The sequence below is a fragment of the Rhinolophus sinicus genome, linkage group LG05 (assembly GCF_036562045.2).
Source record: "Rhinolophus sinicus isolate RSC01 linkage group LG05, ASM3656204v1, whole genome shotgun sequence".
Classification (NCBI taxonomy): domain Eukaryota; kingdom Metazoa; phylum Chordata; class Mammalia; order Chiroptera; family Rhinolophidae; genus Rhinolophus; species Rhinolophus sinicus.
This window is the reverse complement of record NC_133755.1, coordinates 78,833,090-78,852,045: the sequence shown is the minus strand read 5'-3', so window position 1 is coordinate 78,852,045 and position 18,956 is coordinate 78,833,090. Positions and strand designations below refer to the sequence as shown.

Sequence of the window (18,956 nt, the reverse complement as noted above, 5' to 3'; positions counted from 1 at the left end):
ATTAGTTCACCTCCAAAGGGCCTGTAAGGCTTGGCATGAGAATGCCCATATTCTTTCCTTCTGTGACCCCCACCCCTGCTTTGAGCAACACTGTCCACAAAGTTATAGCTGGGTCTTGTTTTTATTCAGAGGCAGAAGTTCCCTGCCATTTGTGAGGCTCTCTGTTTTCCAGGATCCTCTTCACTAGAAGAGGAACTGGGAATCACAGGAGGCCCAGGAACGCACTCCCTTCTCAGGTGGAAGCTGATGCCCTGAAAGCCAATTTAATAAAGGGCCAGTTTACCAAGTTTAATTGATTATTTCAATTACTAATTTTATTTGAATGTATTACATATTTCCTTTTCTAAAAAAGATTTTTATTAAAATATAGCTAACATGAAATATTATGTTAGTTTCAGACATACACCATATTCAACATTTACATATCAAAAGAAGTGGTCACCCTAAGTCCAGCAACCACCTGACACCGTCCCAGCTATCACAATATTATGGACTATATTCCCCATGCTGTGCATTACGTGCCCGTGACTTGTTTGTTTCATACCTGGAAATTTGGAACCTCTTATTCCCCTTCATCTCTTCTCCCCTTTTAAAATTTTTCAGTTACAGTTGACATTCAATATTATTTTGTATTAATTTCAGGTGTACAGCATAGTGGTTAGACATTTATATAATTTAAGAAGTGATCCCCTGACTAGTCTAGTACCCACCTGGCACTATCCATAGTTATTACCATATTGTTGACTATATTTACTGTGCTTTACTTTACATCCCTGTGACTATTTTGTAACTACAAATTTATATTTCTTAATTCCTTCACCTTTTTCACCCTGCCCCCAACCCCCTCCTATCTATCACCCCAATAAATCTAGTACCCATCTGACACCACACATAGTTATTACAATATTATTGACTATATTGCTGTGCTGTACCCTACATCCCCATAACTACCTTATAATAACAAATTTGTACTTCTTAATACCTTCCCTTTTCCACCTGCCCCAACTCCCCTCCCATCTGGCAACCATCAAAATGTTCTCTGTATCTGTGAGTTTGTATTACATATTTTCAAGAAGAATATTATTTAGATGTATTTAAAAAGTATTTTTGTATATTTATATAACCAATGAATATATTTTAAAGGACTAATAAGCTAAAGATATTATTTTTTTAAGTCAAAAGTTACAATTTGCGGGGCAGCCAGTTAGCTCAGTTGGTTAGAGCACGGTGCTCTTAACAATGCCGGTTCAATCCCCACATGGGCCACTGTGAGCTGCGCCCTCCACAACTAGATTGAAACAACTACTTGACTTGGAGCTGAAGGGTCCTGAAAAAAAATAAATAAATAAATAAAAGTTTTGGGGAATAAAAGTTATAATTTGCACACAGTAAAATTCACTTTTTTTCATGTACAGATCTTTGAGGGGTTTTTTGTTTTGTTTTAAAACCTAAAACTTTTTATTTTGAGATAATTTTAGACTTATAGAAGAATTGCAAAAATAGTACAGAGAGTTACCATATATTCCTTGTTTACATAGCACAATTATATTGATAGAAACCAAGACATTATATAATTGTAAAATTATAAAAACTAAGAAATTAATATTGATATAATACTATTAACTGAATTACAGAATCAATTCAGACTTCACATGCTTTTCCATTAAGGTCCTTTTCCTGTTCCAATCCAGGATTCCACGTGGCATTTACCCCTCAGGTCTCCTTAGTCCCCTCCAATCTGAGACAGTTAGTTTCAGTATGTTGGCACTTTTGAAGAGTATTGGTCAGACATCTTATAGAATGTCCCACAACTATGGATTGTCTGGTTTCTTATCATTAATTAGATTTCTTATGATTACATTGAGATTATGAATGATTGGGAAGTCTACCTCAGAAAGGATGTGCCCGGCTCGGTGCACCGTACCAGGGAGCTCGTGACACCAACATGGCTTCTTCCGGTGATGTTAACCTTGACCACTCGTTAAGGTGCTATCTGACAGGACTCGCCACTGTAAAGTCACTATTTCTCCCTTCGAAATTAGAGTATTTAGGGGAGCTATTTTGAGACTACGCAAATGTCCTATTTTTGCTTAAACTTTCACCCACTAATTTTGGCCTCCATTGGTGCATCCTGACTGCAGCTGTTATTACTGTGGGGTTGTAATGGTGTCCCTCATTCCTTCAATATTTATCAATTAGAATTCTTCTGTAGGAAAATGTTGTACCCTCTCCCCAGTTTATTTATTCAGTTATTTGTTTATATCAATATGGACTTGTAGGTATTTATTGTGTCCTGTGAGTTATGACTCAATACTATCACAATTTATTTTGTTGCTCAAATCTTGGCCATTGGGAGCTCTCTTAGGTTGGCTCCAATGCCTTTTTAATATCTTCCATCCTCTTTTTAAATAAAGTACTTTCTTACATTCTGGCATCACAAAAGGCTCCATGCTCATTTTGTATTTTCTTCGCCCATGCTCTGGAATCAACCATTTCTTCATGAAGTTCTGGTTCTTTTTATTGGAGAACAGGATTTAGAAACCAAGCTCTGGGCACTAGGTGTGCTCATTGCCATGGGGTGTTGCTATTTCTTGTCCCTCACAGAAGTTAGAGCTAGGAAATATACGTGTGGATACTAACTCATGCATAAATGCATATCTATATGTATTTCTGAATTATCCATCTGCATATATATTAAACAAAAGCATGCGTTCATTTTGATACTTGGGGTTCACACAGGGTTAACACAGGGCTCATGCTAGCCTCTCCCTTTTCCTTATTTGTAACTTCTTTCTCTGGCATAGCTTAACAATACCGACAATATTGCTACTAATTTACTTATTCAACCCTAATAATAGTAGTTTCAGAATTGTTCATCTACACTTATGTGAGAAACAAATTTACTGGTTAAGAGTACAGTGTTTGTGCACAGTTCTTTTTGTCTTTAGACTTATAGTAAAAACACTGTTTTTCAGTTATTTAGGTCGGCTCCTTCTTTCCTATCGCCTCTGGTGTGGTTTCTGTGATTCATTTGTCAGAGTCTGCATTCCACCTCTCCCCCCACGTCCTGGTTGATTTGCTAAATTTCCAAACAGTAAAATTCACTCACTGTAGTGTACAGTTCCACAGATTTTGATAAATGATCGAGTCATGTCTGCACCACACTGAATCCTTTTTTCACCCCGCCCCCCATGCTCTTCCTTCATTGTTGATCCTTTCATCACCTCCCAGATCCTGGCAAAACAGATCTGCTTTCTCGCCCTAGTTTACTATTTCCAGAATGTCATATGGATCAATTATATAGTCTGTAGCCTTATTGTTTTAACTATAATCTATATATTATTCATAGACAATATTATAATTACTCATCAGTCAAGAATAAACTATTTTGCATGTATTCTTAAATATAGTCTTTCATATGAACATTGTTATAAAGAAATATATTTTTCTGAAGTATGTTCTTGGCTATAAAACGTAACTTCAGTCCCCTCTGCCCACCCCCAGTCGAGCTGCAACAGATGGGGGACATGTTGGTTATTATTGAGAGGAAATAAGAAGATTCAAAGAATTAGTCATTTGATGAATTAATTTTAAGAAAATTGCCTAAAGCTATTAAATGAGGTCCTCCTTAAAACAAGACTTTTAATAAAAGTCACCAAGGATTCTGGAGATGGGGATTTTAGGCAGAAGCCTCTTGAAACCCACTTTCTTCTTGATTCCCATTTCCACGCTTTCGTGCTCTTGTATTTGTTTGTTTGTTTTGTTGGTGGGACATCAACAGCTTCTGGATTCCAATCCTCACTGGATTCCAGCCTCTGTTTTCTACTCATTCAGGTAATCAGCATTCTTGCTTGGAAAAGAAATGTTCCACAACACCGTAAAGTGATCTGCTGTCTTCCTGTTGTCGCAGGAAAGAGACCCTGTCTCCTTGGTGTGGCATTCAAAGCCACACGGTTGCCCTCTGACCTCAGCTCCCTGTGCCACCCTATCCAGCCACACAGCTTCTTTGACCACTCACTGGCCACGCATTATCCCGCACAGGTGCTTGCTTGCCTGGCATTCTCCCTTCTCCTCCTTGTAAGTACCTGATAACTCTTTATAACCTAAATCAAGTCATCTTCAATGAGTTGGCCTCTCCTTCCCTTAGTCAAGCTATGTCTTTCCTCCTGGGGTACTTTAATTTATAGCGCCCAATGCATCAGCCTAAACTGACCTGTCTATAAGCCTGCCTCCTTTATCAAACTGTTACCTCTGCATGCATCCTTTTCTCCCCAGCTGCTCGGGACCTGGCAGGTGCTCAGCAAATATGGTGAGTGGATGAATCAATAAAGAAATGAGTGAGAAATGTGATTGTTATTTTAAGACAAAGGACTGGAGACTCTTAAAACTGAAAAGGAGATAACTGATAGACTAGTTACTGCCCTCAAGGATAAAACTAATATAGAGTAAACAAAAACAAAAGAATTATATAGTATTTTTAGGTTAAACTTATAAACAGTGATACGCACAGATCTTAAGTATTCAGTTAGATGAGCTTTAACAGATGTATTTACCTGTATCACCACCCAAGACATAAACATTTCAATCACTCAGAAAGTTCCCCCTTCCGAAAAACTCTCACCCCCATAGGAAATCAGTGATCTGATCTCTGCTACCATAGATTAGTTTTGTCTGCTCTTGCATTTCATACAAATGGAATCATACAGTAGGTGATCTCATGTCTGACCTCTACATAGCCTTTTGAAATTGTTTTGTTAATAGCATTGTAAAATGTACATGGAGAAACAGCTTTGGTCCTGTTAAAAAGTTCTAGCAAAGATCCAAACTATAAGAACCATAGACCCTAAAAGAAGCTAAAAGAGACAGCGGAGTTAAGATGATGAGACAAAGGAGAGCGATTCATTTGCAGTGAGGAAGAGTCAATGGAATGTGTGTGGGCCCATCAAGTTATACCAGAAGCTTTGACAAGGCCACCCCTTCAGCAAGAGTATGGTGCTAACACACGGACTTCCTGTCCCTATTTTGAGGCCTGGTTTTGCAGGGATTGCTGAGAGCCTAGTTACCGGCAGTGCAGGCTGGGCCCGCCCTTGTAGAAACTGGGAGCTCGTTCTCCCAGCCTCGGATGGCTGGTGGGGCTGGGAGACCCCAGGTAGTGACTCACACCTGTCCTTCCAGTGCAGAGCCCCGGCCCAGAGCAGACATGAGTGGCCAGGCCATGTGGCTACACCCGGGGACTTACCCATTAGCAAGTGCTTCCCTACCTCACAATACAAACAATCACTCCCCTCCCTCACTTCATGCTCTAAACTCACATACAGTCAGTTCATGTTCTCATGCAACACAAATCTGTGAAGTCCAGCACCTGCCTTCCCCCATCTTCCCTGATTTCATTCTTCCATCAGCCCAGAGGCCTCAAGGGAATGGGGACAGAATGGAGAAGTACTTGGGACAGATCTAAAGTCTCTGGATTTCACTCCAGGGAGCTGAGAGCTGGGAGAACGCAGGGAGGAGGGGTCTTTAGGATATAGGGAAGCTGCATCACAGTGATATGTAAACACACACCCACAGAGTCTGGCTGCCACATATATTAGACGCATTTATTTAATTATTCAGTCACAGCTACAGCCTCCAAGTGGGAGGGAGGACTGCTGAGAGGCTGAAACAGCTGAGAGGAGCAGTCCTGGGGGCAAAAAGGGGGAAAATCAGGTCCCTGGGTCCTCGGGGCAGCTCCCTCCCTCTCTCCTGCCCTCTGAGGACATGATGCTTCTGCCTTCAGGAACACTCAGGGCCACTGTGTCTCCCACTCAGCTCCATGGCCGCGGGAGGAGACTGGTTTCCTCTGGAATCAGTTATAGCTGCCCGTGACCTAGGTGGGACTCCATAACAGACTTAAGGAGATGAGCCAGGGTTGTGGCCGTGGAGATGGTAGAGATCTGCGCTGAAGAGGTATTTTTGGCACAGAGAGTTTCTCTAGAAACAAAAGGAGGAATAGATTCAGAGTTTTGCCTCCCTCTTCCAGTGCTCTCCAGTCTCAAACATCTCCACTCCCCTGCTGCCAGCACCCCTCATCCCCACTACTTCTGGCTCCCTTCATCCCCTCATCAATTTCCTCTGAATACGTCTTAGCTTTTCTGACCCTCTGTCATGCTGCTTCCAACCTGCTGTTTCTGTTTTGTAACTCTCTCCTGATTTCTCATTCCCTGTTACCCAGTGAGCCTGTGCTCCCCACCCTAGTTCCTTCCTCACTGTCCAGCCCTCTTTCCCTCAGAAAAAAGGTTTCCTCCACAACAGGCACTCACGAAACAGAAGAGGAGCCCAGTGCAGAGAACCACAGTCATTGCAACCATGGCCAGAGTGGTTAGGGCGACTTCCCGTGGCCTCAGGTGTCCCTGAGGTTTTTCCTCTTTCCCTGGAGGGGCAGTACTTGTGCTGGTGACATCGGAGGCTGTGGCTGTCGTGTTAGTTCTACCGGATGGTGTAGTTGGTCCAAGGAGGGTGGCTGTGGTGTTAGCACTGGAAGTTACAGCAATTAAGAAAGGAGATCTGGTTAGTTCCTTTGGAAATTTTGTTTGGTTCTGCAACTACTACTGCTAACAGCAATAACTATCATTTATTGAGTGCTCACTATGTTCCAGGCACCGTGCTAAGTGCCACGTACGATTAGTGCTTCAAGGCCTCGCAATACTTCCATGAGATAGGAACTGTTATTACCCCACTTTATAGACAGGGGAGCTGAGGTTTAAAGAAGTTAAGCAACTGGTCCCAGGTTAGACAGCAGCGAGGTTATGAGACAGCAACTTAAACCAAGGCAGTCTGACACAAGAGCCAGCCCATCACCCATCCTAGGTGGGGGGAGTCACATGACCCCGGGGTCACAGGAGGCTGGTGCTACGCCTTTTCTAACAATTCAGGATGCTCTCCAGATGAAGAGTGTAAAAGAGAAAGGTGAAGGGTCGACATATACATATTGAGCTACTCTTCAAACAGAGTTGTACCCTTCTTCTAGGGGAGAGATAAACAAAGGGAATCAGTTGGTGGGGGGGACAGTAACATGCATTTTTACTACTATCAGTTCATTCTGATGCACGCCAAAGTTGGGGAACCACCTGTTAATAGATGTTAAATGGCCTTGGCATATGATCTGACAAAGAACAGCCACATGCAGCTTGAGGGAGTAAGATCTTCCAGGATTCAGGGAAAGGGGCTCAGCCTCCCTGGTTAGTGAGTTAGAGTTAAGTGAGGCCCATACTTTTCCCTCTATCTCATGCAAATTTTCTACCCTGTTCTAATTTTCCATCTCAATAACAACCAAGCACTAGGTCTCCCAGATGCTTATATGTGTTCTTGCCTCATCTATGGGCCTGATCTTCTGCTGGGACATAGGTGTGTTTCCCTTACCCTCGGCAGGTGTCCTTTTCTTAATGTTGTTTGGACTAACATAAGGACCACAAATTTAGATTTGGAGAAGAACTCCAAAGCCTGTGTAATGCCTCTGGTTAGGGTTAGGGTCAGAGTCAAGAGAGAAACTAAGTGACAAATTGAGATGAAAAGCTGGCCTGTGGAGAGGGAGTAGATTTGTTTTGTGTTGTTCAGGGGCATAAAACAGATGAGTCAAAGCCATGGTAGGTAAATTCTAGAAAGAACTAAAGCCATGAGCATTGGAACAGCATGCCTCCTGACATGTTTCACTGGAGACTAGGTGATACGTCAGAGGTGCTGGAAATGGATCCCTGCCTACTGTAGGTGGTTGGACATTAGCTTAAAATTCCTTCCAACCATAATGTATCTTTAATTGGGGTTGATTTGTTACAAATAGGCTGGGCAGAAGAGCTGCTACCAGGAACAGAATGGAGAAGAAATTCTGGGTTAGGTTGGACAGAATAGAGCAAAGTAATGACCCTCAGCCCTTTGATGAGAATGAGAGCTAACAGGACAGAAAGTGCATCCCAGGAGTTGTTGACATTCTCCTCAAACTCTCCTCAAACTCCAAGACTATCCCTTTTAAAACAAAATCACTCACTATTTCCTAAAAGTAGAAGAAGGTGAAACAACATCCAGCAAGCAAGGGAAATGTTTTTCTGTTCATCTTGAGAAAATCTGCCTGTGAAGCCTGGAAGGAAGGGTTCATGAGTCCCAGATGTGTTTAAGGCCTAGAAGGGAAAGAAACAAAAACTTGAGGGTCTTGAGAGAGAAGAGTCTCAAGATGGAGATCTGAAGCTGGAGTGCTGGGAGTTTGGGTCCCCAAAGAATGGGTCCTCCACCTGGAGAAAAACACCAGTAGGGGGGCCCTGGGACTGCAAAGTGGGATGCTGGATGCCTGGTCCCTTCTGGGGCTCCCTCCACAGAATATTACCTCTTTCTTTCTCTTTCAAAGAAGGTTTTTATGGCATCATCTGGGCTGGACAGGAGCTGAACATGTCGCCGGTTGTTCTTCCAGCTGTGGGCAGGTAAGAGAATCCCTGAACTCAGGAAGGGTACAGAGGCTAGGAGGTACGTGAGAATGGAGAATGACATGATCTCATCAGGCGGACCTTGGGAGGAGCAGGATCAAAGGGATCAAGTTGTCTAAACCTGTTCTACTCAAGAGCTTGTTTCTTAGATTAGAAGTCCAGAGTGCTGAGAAAGCGGGGCGGGAGCGGAGGTGACAGAAGGAAGCCCCGATGAACAGAACTCAGTGGAAAGGACTCATAAAGTGAGATTCAGTGTGAATGGGAACTGGGGAGCGGATCTCTGGGTACTGCTGAGCATGTACTAGGCTCACACAACACATCTGGAATGAGGGGGGAAGAGAGACTCAGGGATAGACTCTGGGATCTCTGGGGAATGGGGAGTAGGGGTGAGGAAAGTAGGCCTCTGGGCTGTTGAGGAGATGGGACCGGTGCTGTACCCATGTCAGTGCATGCCTATTTGCAAGGGCCCACAATTTTTAAATTTTCAGGATTTTTTGCAATACAGCCATCATTAAACATCAACTTACACTAGCTTATGATGAACTGAATTATATGAAAAACAAAGGTAAACGTACTCAAAACTCATCACTTTCTATTTCACTACATTTCACTATTACCTATGCTCATGAAGTTCTGTATATCCATCGTACCTGTCTGGTGGAACCAGTATACAATGGTGTGTGCACATGTCTCCCCAACTCCATGTTCAATGGTGTCACATTGGTAGCTTGAAATCAATCATGTGGGAGCATCTGCACCACAGAAAACCGGGTGTTACACATTCACCAGCACGTGCACTGGATGGGACCTACAGAGAGCAAAGACAATTGGAGATGAATGTTCCTGCTTCCAACCCTTATTCATAGAGGTGTTCCTCTTTTGTTTTTGAAGAATTCATAAGAGCTTTTCCAAGCTGGGGAATTTCAGCTGGTTCTCATCAGCGCTGCATGCCGGACAAGCTGAATAATCAAGGAAGACGCTGTGAGTCTACTGGGGAGCCAAAGCGTAGGGCACAATCTTGTTAAGACACTGGATGAGGCCAGAAGAAATGACACTAAGATAGCTGAACAAGGAGGATAGAAGTCAGACAATAATGAGCTAAGGGGATTGGCAATTTCTTTGTCTACATTTCATGGCAAAAAATTGGGGATAGACTCTATAGGAGTTTTAATTTTATACTATGTGTAATCAGAACAAGCTATCTCCACTTCCTCCAGTCATGGAGGCTTCCTGGCAGAGGAACCATTTCATATCATTTAGATACTTGGGTGAAAGAATATTCATGGCATGTGAGGTCTGATGGAAGTAAGTTGAGAAGCAGGAGATGGTTGGGGATTTATCCCACAAATATTTAGTGATTGCCCCCTATGTGCTGGACATTGTACTCTAGTGAACAAAACAAATAAATTTGTATCCTTTGGGTGCTTATATCCTAAGATATGAAAGAACTGTGAATGAATGAATGACTGAGTTCTAGAAGCAGGAAGAAAATGGGCTGTGGTAGAAAGTGAGATGCTGGGTGGAAAGGGGACAGATATCAACATTTTTTTTTGTTTTCTATAATTTTTGTAAGAATTTACTTGAGCCAAACTGAGGTGACATATGCCAGGGAGCAAGATCTCAAATGCTCCAGGAATTCAGATTCTAGGATGCCCTAGGAAAGGGTTTGGAGTTGATCTGCCCGCTGTCTGTGATGGGAAGTTCCATGTGGGGGATGGATGAGGGGTGTGGTCATTAACAAGTTGGTACTGGGGTCTCAGCACTCTGACGTAAGGGTAAAAATCCCAAGAACATTTCTAAGTAGAAAGATTGTTTTTCCTCTAGAGCCAGTTGGAGTTAGAGAAGTTATTTTACAGTTCAGACTTGTTCACTTATTAGCTATTTTTCTGAGTTGCAGCTTTCTTGTCCACTTAGTGGGGATTATAATCTGAACTTCATAGGGTTGATGTGAGGACTAAATGATGGTATATGTAAAAGCCCTTAGCATGGTTCGTGGCACATAGAAGTCACTCAGAAACAGGACAATAGCAAAACAGACACAAAGTTAAAAGATAAGCATTTCACCTCGATACCACGTACACTAATGAACTTTTATTTTTGTAAATTATCTTTATTTCTGTTCATCTTGAGAAAATCTGCCTGTGAAACCTGGAAGGAAGGGTTCATGAGTCCCAGATGTGTTTAAGGCCTAGAAGGGAAAGAAAAAAAAACTTGAGGGTCTTGAGAGAGAAGAGTCTCAAGGTGGAGATCTGAAACTGGAGTGCTGGGAGTTTGGGTCTAGTAACTTCTTAGTCGCACAACATCTTGAGGAGACACGAAAGAAGGCAGGAAGACTCTTCTCAAAGACAAAGTCAAGCATTAGAATGACCTGGGTGGAAGGAGGATGGGAAAGCAACTACCTTGTATGCAGTCACTGTGCCATCCCCTCCCCCATCAAGGGCCAGCCATCTCCTTGATTCTGAGTTATGGTGAGAACCCAGGGAATACATTTACTTTAGATCATTTCTAAGACAAATGAGTCTGTGGGTCTCTTCCAAAACCCCACTCTGCTTGAGCTGTAACTTTGCTGGTCAGACACTGAGAGGCTTTACTTGGTTCTGTCCTTGACCTAGGCTATGACCTATAGCCATTCCCTGGGAAATTTTCGCCCCACATCTTGACTCACTCCCCTCTCATGGCCCTTTGTCTTCTCTGCTGTGACCTTCTCATCCCCCAAGGTTTCCTCCCTTAGAATGTCTCCTGTTTTCCAGTGGCTATGGCCATGACCTCTTCAATGACCTCCTCTAAGGCCTGTCTTGTGTTGTCACTGGTGTGGCCATTTCAGTGGTTTCTTCTGTGGCCCCATGCCTGTGGCTTCCACCATGTCCTCCTTGGTAGACACCTCGATGACTCACTCCCACAATCACCTTCATGACTATGGCTCAGTTCATGGCCCACATTAAAGCTCCCTTCATGGCCAAGGCCAAGGGCCCCTTCATGGTTCAGTTCATTGTCAAGGCTGCAGGACAATGGGCCCACACCTAGGTCATGGTTGTAATAAGTGCCAATGTCTCTCAGAGGCAGAAGAGTATCCCTCTAAAAGAGAAATGTGCAGATATTTTCAGAGATTAATCCTTTTCTCTCATTTCACAACCTACCTGGTTGACTAAAATCACAGACTTACACTTTTTAGGAGTACCCATTTAAAAGAAACTCTTCTTAACCTCTGTATCTCTTCATATCCTTGTTGTGTTATTCTGTATTTCTCTCTCTGAGGAAACATCAAAACAAGCAAAGATCAAATAAAATAATGATCTTACTGTGCCTATGTATTCTCATTTACTATGTTGTATCAATATAAGACAGTAGAATTTGCAAAGCAAAAAGTAAATTGACATCCCAGTGTTCAGAAGATGGACTCCCACCAAAGGACAGGAATCAGCCGCTGCATTAACTAAGGACACAAGTGTGAGGCCGGGAATAAGCCATACTTTTGAAACACATCGGTTAAGAGCTTTGCAGTTAAGAGCTGAATTCCTGAATTTAAAAGACCCTGGGTTGAGTTCTAACTGCTGTGTGCCCTTAAGTAAGTTACTCAACTTCTCTATGCCTTCTTGTATATGAAATGTGGTTGGTGTCTTTGTATATTAAATGGGGATAATAAGACCACTTTTCCTATAGGGGTGTTGGGGGATAAAATGAAAGTACATGTAAAATGCTCACATGGTGCCCAGCATAAAATAAATGCTTAATAAATGTTAACTACCATTATTATCACTATTATCTCTTGGTCTTGAATAAGAGAGAGCCAGCATGTTGAGGAGAAAACTAGTAGATGTGAGCCTGTATGTGGTGCCTCCAAATGGAGGACACTTTAGATTTTAAAAGTAACTATTTATGGTTGGGGTGGCCTCCATCATTTCTACCCTGCCATCTTCCACACATTGTTTAAGGTACCAGTTTATAACAAAAAGTACAAAATGATATTGTGTCCAGTGCAACATGGGCAGTGAGAGAACGAGAAGGGGCGGCGAAGGGTTAAGAAAGAAACAGAAATCAAGAAAGTTTTGAAACAGGAGCCAAGGGTCTCACAGCCTCAAAGGACTGAGAGCCCCGAATTGGGCCACATTGTGGCTTTTATGCACATACAAGGAAGTAGCATTGTTTTTACTATGGTCTCTGAGTCTCACACACCATACTAGAAAACTGGTTCAAACCAATCATGCTTGCCTGTCGAAAGCCCCATGATGTATAAATAATTATTGTTTGTACCTCCCCAGGGGACAAAACCTTTACGTTGAAAACTTACTGAGATGGAGAACTGATGTTATCACATCAAGAATCACTTCCCAAGCAGGTTGTGGGAAGGAATACAGCTACATTGGCAGACGCTCTCCTTAGACTGGGGAAGGCGGGGGGCTGTGCCCACCTCTATCGACCCCATGAGTTCTTCTGGTGGTCCCCACATGACTGTGCCTGTCTTAGGTTGTTTCTTTCTTAAGGAATCTTACCTTTCATTGGCTAGCCAGCCATCTTTTGGGGGCCAAATAGAGAGACATGAGGTGTAAGCACAAAGGTGAAGCAAAGTCCCTGAAAGGATCCATCTCACAGACTCTCCTTTCTTTTTAGGGGCAGGTACGAGGGGACAGATAGGCAGGCTGCTGCGTGACAACAAAATGAGAAATTCAGAACAAGAGGAAAATACCTTGGAACAGGAGAGGAAGTCTGGATGAAAATCTGAGTGGGGCATGCAGTGGGGCTGGGCAGCACCTGAGCAGAGCTGTGAGCCGAGCCCTGGAGAAGCTCTGACCACCTCCTCCGCCCTTCATCGGCCTGTTCTGTCTCCAGCCTTCTGATTTCCACCCGTGGAAATTGCCACGGGCAATTGTGTACTGACCTAGTTTGGCTCAGCTGAGAAGGTACAAGCAGTTGTCACCCTCAGAGCAAGAGAAACATTTAAGGGAAAGGACTGTGCTCCTCGGAGTCAACCTGGTGAGTTCAACTGGATCAAAGGGAAGAGCTCAAAAGGAAGCCAGTGTACAATACTTGGCCCCTCGCCTTTGCATCTAAAAAGGTCGCCTTTGGTGCTAAATCTTGGGGGACTTTGACCTTTGTTTTCCTTATTCCCTTATCTGTCTGTTCTCCCAGACTCCAACCCTCCTCCTGTCTATTTTTATCTCTTTTCTGTATCTCTTTTGTTTTCTGTGGCACTCGTGCCTCCTTGTCTCTATAATATGCTATGTTTTGTCTCTGAGTGTTGTTGTTTTTTTGTGTGTTTTTTTGGTTATGACAATGTCTACCTTTCATTGTTTCTAATTATGACAACTTTAAATAATACTTGTTCCATGCATTCTACACACACCCCAACCTGTGACCTGTCATCACCAACAGACTCCTCATTAACGAGCCACAAATACAAAGCAGGCAAAATCCAAGTTCTGCTAACAGAAGGGCAGCCCCCGCAACTGAAGCGGGAGAAACGAGGGTGGTGCCCCAGGCTGCAAATATCTTAGTCCCTGAGTGGTGAGCATACTGTGTGCGCCATGAAAAGGACTGGGTCTGTTTGCGGGTTCTTTCAACGGGTCGAATGGTGGTGCTTGTTTCAGGGTAGATCCTGTTCCACGACTTGGGGTGACTGAGGCAGACGTGAGAATACTTGTCTCTGGTGTACTTGTACTTCAGGCTGGCGGTGCCTGAAGCAGGAATGGCCCTTCCTGTCTCAGTGGGGCATCCTGCCCAGGACAAAGTGTGATATTCCAGCCCCATGAGTAGAGCTGGTTGAGGACAAGAGTGGCAGTCCTTGTTCTAGTGCAGGCTGTGCCTTGAGAAGCAGTGCTCACACATATTCCCATGCGGCCAGAGCAGGTTTGCACTTTCCAGGGCTGCTATTACCTGAAACAAGGAGAGTGGTCCCAGAGCGGGTGCTGACTGAGATGCAGGGGGCTGTCTTTTCTTATGACGGTTGGACCTTGGCTTAGGGATATGTTTGCTCCAATGGTCATTCTGCCCAGTCAGAGGTTGATGTTCCTTTTTTGGTTCTGGATGGACCGTGGGCAGAGGTTGTGGATCCTGTTCTGATGATAGGATGTGTGGGGTAGGGCAGCTGTGCCCAATGCAGGGTGGCTGTGTCCTGGACAGAAGCGGCCGTGCTTGTTCCTGCAATGATCACGTCTAGGACCAGGGTGGTTGTGCCTATTATGATCATGGTTAAACTGTGAATGGAAGACGGTCATCCTATTTCATTATTGGCCGATTGGTGGGACAAAGTGATGGCACTTCTTTTGAAAATGGTGGTGTCTGGGATGAGAATGACTTGTCTGACCCATTGATGGATATGCTTTGGGTGAAAATCGTTGTGCCCATTCCCATGGTGGGTGTGCTTAGGGTAAAGTGTTAAGATATGGTTGTGCCTGGGCCAGCACGGTGGCTCAGGTGGTTGGAGCGCCATGCTCCTAACACTGAGGTTGTAGGTTCGATTCCCACATGGGCCAGTGAGCTGTGCCCTCTACAGCTAAGATTGTGAACAAAAGCTCTCCCTGGAGCTGGGCTGCTGAAAGCTGCCCCGGGCTGCGGAGTGCTGCCACCAGTTACCGTGAGCGGCTGGAGCGAGCTGCCATGAGCGGCTGTGAGCTGTCAACTGGGGACCGACTGCCTCAGCCGGGCGGGGGCGCAAGTCTCATAACACCAGCATGGGTCAGGGAGCTGTGTCCTACACAACTAGACTGAGAAACAACGGCTTGAACCGGAGTGGAGGGAGGAGGCAGAAGAAGGGGGGAAAAAACCCAAGATGGTTGTGCCTATTTCAGGGGTGATGATGTCTTGAATAGTTGTTATGCCTCTCTTGGTTGTTGCTGGTCCTTGGACAGAGGTGGTTGTTCCTCTTCCAGCCATGATGGTGCCTGGGATGAGGGTGGATGTATGTGACTCTTCTGCCTTGGGCAAAAGGTGTGCCTGTTCTTATTGTGGTTGTGCCTTGATCAAATGTGGTCACTTTTGTCCTGGTGCTGGCCTTATCTGAAACAGGAGTGGCTGATTCTGTTCTGGGGCTGGTGGTGACTGAGATGGAGGTGACTGTGGGTATTCCAGTGGGGGCTGAATTTGAGCAGTAGTGGTTGTGCCTATTTCCTTAGTGGGTGATGCTTGGATGGTGATGTATGCCTATTCCAGTGATAGCAGTCTCTGAGACAAGAGTGGATATGTCTGTTCCAGAAGTTCTTGTGCTTTGGGCAGAAGTGCTAATGCCCGCTCCAGTGGCCGTGGTGTCTAGGTCAGACAGGGTTGTTTCTATCCCAGTGCTAGTCTTCTCTGAAATAGGAGTGCTGAGTTTTGTTCCAGGCTTGGTGGTGACCAAGATCAAAGTGGTTGTATGTGTCCTGGTGGTCACTGTGTTTTGGGCAGAGGTGGTGTTTCCATCTCAGTGGTAGCTCCTGCTCTGTGAGGGGACAGAAAGTGCCAGCCACGAAGGCAGACAGTATGGGGCCAGTCTCAGTTCTGGTGTGGGAGGAGGAGGAGACTCCAATTAAGGAGACCAGAGGCAGTGCAAGATTGTGGGGAGATAAAAACACCTAAAATTCTCTTCCTCACTCAACCTAAGCCTTTTCTTTAAATTTTCCCTCATTAAAAAAAATTCATTTGGCAATGGAGCCAAAGAAGCTATATGTGAGCTAAAGTACTCTATCATGACTGAGAATTGAAAATCGTTGAATCCCGGGAGTGATCAGAGCCAACTAAACCTGCAGGTCTATCAACTGGGCTCACGCCTCATTTGTTTCTCCCTCAGGCTAATTGTACCCACAGCCACCCTGGATCCAGGCGGGCACCCTCATGGAATATTAGGGTCAATGATTTGAAATTGTACAGTATTTGAGGAGTAAAGATGATTACTTTCATTGCCTCTATTTGTGGGGCTTGGTACTGATTTGGAATTGAGGATGAATTAAAACTAGGATTTTCTAGGTCAGTATAAAACATGCATCAGTCCGTGCCCAGCACAGCCACGGCTCATGGTCCCAATAAGCGTCTGGAGTGCGTAGAGGCTCCAAAGCACTGGATGTGGGTAAACTGACCTATGTGTGTGCTCCTCATCCATCCACCGGTCCCCACGAGATGAGGGAATGTCTCCCTCTCACCGTCTTCCTAAGAAACAGACTGAATGTGCCCTAACAGGAGATGACGTACAGAAGGTCTGCAAGCAGCAGTTCATTGAGATTGTTGGCAAGTCTGAACAGACGTAACCTCCCCCGGTGGTTTGATGGATGGATATCATCAGCATCCACAAGACAGGAGAGAACTTCCGTCTGACCTGCGACACCAAGGGTCGCTTTGCGTGTTACACCCAAGGAGGCCAAGTTCGAGTGGTGCAAAGTGAGAAAGATCTTTGTGGGCACAAAAGGAATCCTGCATCTTGTGACCCATCCTTACCCTGGTGCCCTCATCAAGGTGAACGACACCATTCATATCGATTTGGAGACCGGCAAAATTATTGGTTTCATCAAGTGTGACACTGGTAACCTGTGCATGGTGACCGGAGGTGCCAACCTGGGAAGAAGTGGTGTGATCACCAACAGAGAGCGACACCCTGGTTCTTTTGATGTGGTTCATGTGAAGAGGCCAATGGCAACAGCTTTGCCACCCAGCTCTCCAACATTTTTGTTATTGGCAAACACAACAAGCCATGGATTTCTCTTCCCCGTGGAAAGGGTGTCTGCCTCACCATTGCGGAAGAGAGAGATGAGACGAGACTGGCGGCCAAACAGAGCAGTGGGTGAAATGATCTCCAGGTGACATGGTTAGCAGAGTCTTTGTACTTAATTAAAGATAGTATAGCATAAAAAAAAAAAACATTTCAGGTCCCACAAGACGCTAGCAAACAAAGAAGCAGTTGTTAATGGGTGTGTAAGCACTTCTCAGCTGCTCGGTGTAGAGAATAGGCAACCCCAGGCTTGGTGTAGAGAGAATAGGCAAAAGTACCCATCTCCCAGTTTTTGCCTAGCAGGGGTTGACTGCATATTTTACCAGCTGCTACTTGGGAGTCTGGCTTCTAATTAGCCCCTATCTTGGTGCTGACTGAGATCCTTCTCAGGGGCACCTCCCCTACCTTCTCCTTCCAGCTTGTTCTAATAATAAAACCAAGTCACCAGCTTCTCCCTGGAAGGAGCTTGTCCATAAGTCTTGAGCCCCAACTTTTGTGGCTGCCACACAAGGGACTGGATCCCAAATCAACTAGCTCTGATAGCCAATGGGGCTCTGCATTCATGAGTCCTATAGGACAATAGTAAACAAAAAAAGTAGTTTTTAATGGGTGCATAAGCACTGCCTACAGCTCTCCCTCCTGGGCTCAGCACAGAGGGCGCAAGCAAAAATCCCATCTCCGCTTTTTTCTGTAAGGCGCTTGACTGCATGCTCTCCCAAGTGCCGCCTGAGTGTCCAGCTTTAATCAGCTTGCATGTGGGATCTGACTAGTATCCTCCTGGGAGCCTGAAAGAGCTGGTGGGCACATCCTTTGCCATCTCCCGCCATGTACTTTATTGTAAGCCGGCAGGCAAGGACACACGAGTATGAGGAGGTGGAGGCCACCTCCCAAAGCAGCGTGTCACTGAACAAAGGATAAAGTTTGTCTTTATTCAGGGAAGTCATGCATAAGCCTCAAGGCAAGCTTCACCATCACCTGTTCAGGTAGGTGCATTCCTGCACACGCGCAGTTAGAAAACATTCCTGTACCTATACATCGCAATTTCAAAAATGGTGGAAAATCTCCGCCCCTGGGAGGAGATTTTAGTATTATAATGAGAATAGTTCATGAAGAGATCAGGCAAATTAGGCCAATAGAGTCCTCCCAGCCTCAGGCAATTTGAGCATTTAGCCCTTGGTTCTGCAAATCATCTTGAGCTTATCCCTGAAAAGAGTTCTGGCATTCGTCAATGTCAGGGATAACACAGGTATAGAAGACAGTTTAAGTAAGTCTCAGCTCTTCTGTTAAACTCTTAGCCAATTATCTGTCATTTGTATGGTTACTAAACCTTATAACATCCACGGTGAGCCAAGTGAGTTTACAGGTTAATGTAAGCAAAGTTATGAGTTTTAAATAAAAGTTAGTCTCTGCTAGGCTACCTGCATTTCTGAGCTCTCTATTTTGTTCCATTGGTCTGCAAGAATATATATTTATTAGGTTATACTATCTCTTATTGTTTTTATAATCGCCATCCTAACAGGTGTGAGATGACCTCTCATTGTGGTTTTGATTTGCATTTCTCTGATGATTAGTGATGTTGAGTATCTTTTCATGTATCTGAGGACTATTTGTATGCCTTCTATGGAAAAGTGTCTATTCAAGTGCTTTGCCCATTTTTAAATTTGGTTATTTGTTTTTATTTTTGTTGTTCGATTTTTGCCATTGAGTTGTATAAGTCCATTATATATTTTTGGTATTAACCCCTTATATATGGTTTGCATATATTTTCTCCTATTCTGTCAGTTGTCTTTTCATTTGGTTTATAATTTGTTGTACAGAAACTGTTAAGTTTAATG

The 18,956-nt window shown here is 44.3% G+C and overlaps 1 pseudogene; it reads left to right on the top strand.

Moving 5' to 3' along the window:
* Positions 1 to 16,398: 16,398 nt before the first annotated feature.
* On the top strand, positions 16,399 to 17,208 carry LOC109437859 (small ribosomal subunit protein eS4, X isoform; annotated as a pseudogene).
* Positions 17,209 to 18,956: the final 1,748 nt, after the last annotated feature.